Source organism: Dicentrarchus labrax, unplaced genomic scaffold (genome assembly GCF_905237075.1).
Source record: "Dicentrarchus labrax unplaced genomic scaffold, dlabrax2021, whole genome shotgun sequence".
Classification (NCBI taxonomy): domain Eukaryota; kingdom Metazoa; phylum Chordata; class Actinopteri; family Moronidae; genus Dicentrarchus; species Dicentrarchus labrax.
This window is the reverse complement of record NW_026136866.1, coordinates 97,234-102,500: the sequence shown is the minus strand read 5'-3', so window position 1 is coordinate 102,500 and position 5,267 is coordinate 97,234. Positions and strand designations below refer to the sequence as shown.

General features: G+C 39.5%; 1 protein-coding gene across 1 annotated transcript in view; it reads left to right on the top strand.

Moving 5' to 3' along the window:
* Positions 1 to 4,466, top strand: part of LOC127360319 (prolyl 4-hydroxylase subunit alpha-1) — a 17,501-nt gene extending 13,035 nt beyond the window's left edge. The window contains exon 16 of the mRNA XM_051394708.1: positions 1 to 4,466. This exon is cut by the window's left edge and continues 1,921 nt beyond it. The gene's annotated coding sequence lies outside the window, so the exon portion shown is untranslated.
* The last annotated feature ends 801 nt before the right edge of the window (positions 4,467 to 5,267 follow it).

Below are 5,267 nucleotides of genomic sequence, written 5' to 3'. Positions count from 1 at the left end.
CTGTGTTGGACTCTGTGTTGTGGACTCTGTGTTGTGGACTCTGTGTTGGACTCTGTGTTGGACTCTGTGTTGGACTCTGTGTTGTGGACTCTGTGTTGGACTCTGTGTTGGACTCTGTGTTGGACTCTGTGTTGTGGACTCTGTGTTGGACTCTGTGTTGGACTCTGTGTTGTGGACTCTGTGTTGTGGACTCTGTGTTGTGGACTCTGTGTTGGACTCTGTGTTGTGGACTCTGTGTTGGACTCTGTGTTGGACTCTGTGTTGTGGACTCTGTGTTGGACTCTGTGTTGTGGACTCTGTGTTGGACTCTGTGTTGTGGACTCTGTGTTGTGGACTCTGTGTTGTGGACTCTATGTTGTGGACTCTGTGTTGTGGACTCTGTGTTGTGGACTCTGTGTTGGACTCTGTGTTGGACTCTGTGTTGGACTCTGTGTTGTGGACTCTGTGTTGGACTCTGTGTTGTGGACTCTGTGTTGGACTCTGTGTTGGACTCTGTGTTGGACTCTGTGTTGTGGACTCTGTGTTGTGGACTCTGTGTTGGACTCTGTGTTGTGGACTCTGTGTTGGACTCTGTGTTGGACTCTGTGTTGGACTCTGTGTTGTGGACTCTGTGTTGGACTCTGTGTTGGACTCTGTGTTGGACTCTGTGTTGTGGACTCTGTGTTGCCCACTGTTGGCACTCGGGAGCATAAAGGTCACAACCTTTGACCCTCATCCTACATAGAGACACATAGAGATCAGTCCACAGGCAGCAGAGGGACAAAGCTCCACTACAACCTGTTCACTGATCAGTACACTGATCAATAATCTGACATCTGGAAGCTTTAAGGGCTTTAACAATGAATGTGTGTTAAAGGGTTTGTTAATGGATGAATTAAAACACGATCAGGTGGTTTTAAAGAGCAGATATCGATCTGATGTCACTGTTACCATGACGACTGCGGCAGCGTCAACACAAAGCTTCACTCCACTTTCTTTACTGTTTGTTATTATTACAGCTGCTCTTCACTGTAGAGTCTCTGTAGAACAGTGAAATCACTCCGTCACTCGAGTCGTCAGCAGGTATCAGCGTCACAGGAACGTCCTGTCTTCCTGTTATTTGTGATTCTCTGAAGGTTTTGACGTGTTTACGTGTTTATTCGGTTTCACTCTTATTTACAAAAAGCCGCTCGAGTCGAACACATTATCAGACATCACTTCAGAGAGCCTGTATTCACTCACTTATTCACTGATCACACAGATCATAGTTTAATGTGAGTAAACATAAATCCCCTCTGAGCTGAATGAGGATTGTAGAAGAATGAGTCACACAGAAGATCAGGTTTTATTTAAAGCAGCTATAATATCAGTTTAAATATGTTCAACCCTGTGAATCCCGTTTAAATTAAATTATTCTCTGCGTGAAAAATATAAATATAACTTCCCAGTCTGGAATGACTCTATAAATTATATCTGCAGTACATTTCCTCTTCTCCTCCATCTAATATTGTAACTGCGTTTATCTGACAGATTTAGTTACAAATTTATATTTTTACACACAAAACATACAAAGAGTTTATAAAATATGATGTTTGTTATAAATTAAACTACCCAACAGTTTATACAAATACAGCTGATCAGTCTATTAAGATTTCCTGCTTTTCCTTTGAATGATTGTAATAAAAGCTTAAATATGACTGTAAAACATGGAATAAAACACCAACATTAACCCTAAAATTAACAGCACTAATGTCCTTTTACCATAATATCTGATGGCTTTATTTACACTGCATGTTCTTATATTACAGATTTTTAACTGCACAGTAAACAACCGTCAGATCTCATTTGGTATTTTCATGTTAATTCTATGGCAAAACAGGTTTTTATGGTAAAACTTGTATTTATACGGTAAAATATGGAATAAAACACCAACATTAACCCTAAAAGTAACAGCACTAATATCCGTTTGCCTTAAAAATAACACTTTGTTTTTTACAGTTTGTATTTGGAATAATTTGGAGCTTTGGACTAAATGTGATTTATTACAAAGAAACAAAACACTAAATACACTTTAATACTTTTACTGCAGTAACAGAGTATTTGTACAGTGTGGTTTCAATACTTTGACCTCAGGACGATCGACAGGTTACACGCCCCCCCCCCGTCACTGGTTACACCCCTCTTATCCACCAATACTGTGTGTGTGTGTGTGTGTGTGTGTGTGTTCAGGCTATTTCAGCCTGGAGGTCATTCGCTCTGTGGGGACAAACAGCAGATAAACACTGACATTTAAAGGAGGCACACTATGTGACCCCCTCCCATTACCTCCTCTTGTTTCTTTTATTTAAACACTCAAACACACGCAGGGTCAATGCAGTGTTATGTCCCACCTTTAGGCGGCGCTACAGGGCGAACAGCACTCAACCCCTGACCCCAAACAACCACAGAAAGACACCTTTAAAACAACTAAATACTTTATTACCATAAAGACACTACACTTAAAAACTCATATACCTCATGTCAGGGACGTTGTGTCCTGGACGAGCCCCCATTTATTTAGGCAGCTCTACACACTCCAACCACAGAAAGACACCTTTAAAACAACCGATTTATTGATATAAAGACATACAAACAAGTGCGCCCCCAGTCAGGATTATCACCGAAGGTGGTGCACTTCAATCCTGCCGGGTGGGTAGCTGGTCAGGGGGCTCCAGTCAAAAACACAACTAAAGCTAAAAGCAGCAACAACCAGAAATGGTTTAACCAAAGAGATGATCACTGCACTCTAAAACCTGGTAACACCTATACCTCACCTCACGGACGTTCTGTCCCGAACAAGCCCACATTTGTTACCTCCCACCTTAGAGGCGAACAACACTCCACCACTGACCCAAATCAACCACAGAAAGACACCTTTAAGCAACTGATTCATGAACGTAAAGACAACCACCAAATCAGGACTATGAAAAGACACAAAGCCGAGAGGCAGTAACAGTCCCCACACTAAAAGCTTCAGCATTTAGCAATCAGCACACCTGGTGAGAGCTGGAGGGAAAAGGTACCACCGTGACAGCAGCATGAGTGCAGGTATCAAATCTGTCCAGTCCCACGAGTACCGATACTTCGGAACCAAGTCGATGTCAACATTTTAAAAACCTGACGGGACTCAACACGCCACTACGGGTACAACAGAAGACCCGCTAACAAATATCAAATAGGAGTAATTTATTAACCATTTCTGGTAATCCAGTGTGCAAATATAATCCAGGAATTTAAAATCTTTTTTCTCTTCCTCACGCTGACACACGTTCACATTGATTGATTGATTGATTGATGAACAGCTAATAGCCTAGCTTAGCATAAAGATTGTAAACAGGGAACAGCTACCCTGGCTCTGTCCAAAGGTCACTGATTAACACCTGTGGTTGTACAGTGTGACATCAGTTACTGAATGAACATCATGCTGTATGGAAGAAGACTGAAACTAGAGACTGAGACCAGAAACTCATTAATCAACTTCTCCATAAGACTCGATACTATCAGAGCCTCCAGGTGACGTATGTGTTCTCAGCAGAATATTTTGTCTGGATCATTAACTACAAAAAGAAATATCACACTGTAAAAATACTCTGTTACAGCGTCCTGCATTCAAAGTATTAACATCCAACTGTTCCTAAAGTACCTCAATATACAGAATAGTTCATGATTGTTCACAATTATTGGATTATAATTATTGAGGTGGAGTTTAAGGTTTTATACTTTTGGGTAGTTTCATCTATAATAATACATCATTTATTAGTTGATATATGTTTATAATTAATCTGAATAAGCAAAGCAGCTAAAGTGTAATGTAGTTAAAAAGTATAAGATTTCCCTCTGAGTGCAGTAGAAGTATAAAGTAGCAGAAAATAGAAATAACAAGCAAAGTAACGATACTTCAAACCTTTACAGCACAGTTACAGTCCACCACTAGAACATAGAAGTGGAACAGATTCTTTTAAAGGAAACTGTCTGCATTAGGTCAGTATAAATACAATACTCGTCTTTACATTTAAAAGTTCATACATTATAAAATGTATTCAACTTCAAATCCCATCCATGCCAGACCTTTTCCAACTCTTCATGCTCCTTCAGCTTCTTCATACAGTTGAGCCAGAAATTGAGTTCAGTGTCAACCAGCCAACCTTAAAATATCTTTTGAATCTCTGCACTGTTGTGTTCCAGCTGCATCATTGTACACAGAGTGACAGCATGGCAGGCTGAAAACTTTATAATCTGAGTCTTAAAATGACCACAAACCACAAAAGGAATTGTTTTAGAAGCGGAGAGAAGAGATCGGATGTTTTCACATCACAACTTTATTTTATTTTATTCAAAAACGTGTAAGTTGCACTCCTGTATGTGTGAAAGAAATTATTAAGAATGTAACAGAACATGTTCTGTGTCTGTTTCTAATGAAAATAGAATATAAAGTTGCTGCAAAACAACATTGACTCCTTTTTTTCTTACTAAAAATATCACTTATAATTATACGTGTATGTGTGTTTATTCATTCTCTGGTTGGTTGGTTTTAAAATTCAACTAATGTTTTGTGCTTTTGTTCAGGATGTATTCTCCACTACTTCAGTTTTATTTGTTTAGCACCGATTCATAACAGAAGTTATCTCAGGACACTTTTCAAATAGAGCAGGTCTAGACCGAACTCTTTAACATTAATTACAGAGACCCAACAGTACCACCATGAGCAAGACCTTGGAGACAAGGGCAAGGAAACACTGCCTGTTAAAAGGCAGAAACCTAGGACAGATCCTCCGGCTCTAGGTGTGTGGGAGAGAGAGAGAGAGACAGAGAGAGAGAGAGAGAGAGAGAGACAAAGGTGCACAGTAGCAACAACTACACTAACAGTGACTGATGATGATGATGATGATGAAGATGACAACAGCCACATGGAGACTTTATATGTTTTGTTGGATAAAACACATTAATACATAAAGTTTTTTTATAATCACTCAATTATTTACAGATTTACAAACTATATAAACAACAGCAATAACAAAAAATTATTAAAATATATTAACATTATAATTTAATTTAATATGAACAATTAAAAAGAAATCCGTAGAGAGTTGTGTTTCTCAGGTTCCTCTGGTTGTCTCAGGCCATTACAGGAGCATTTGGACATTTCCCAAAGTAAATATGACAGTTCCTCTCTCTACCTGTCCTCTGTCTCTACCTGACCTCTGTCTCTACCTGTCCTCTGTCTCTACCTGACCTCTGTCTCTACCTGT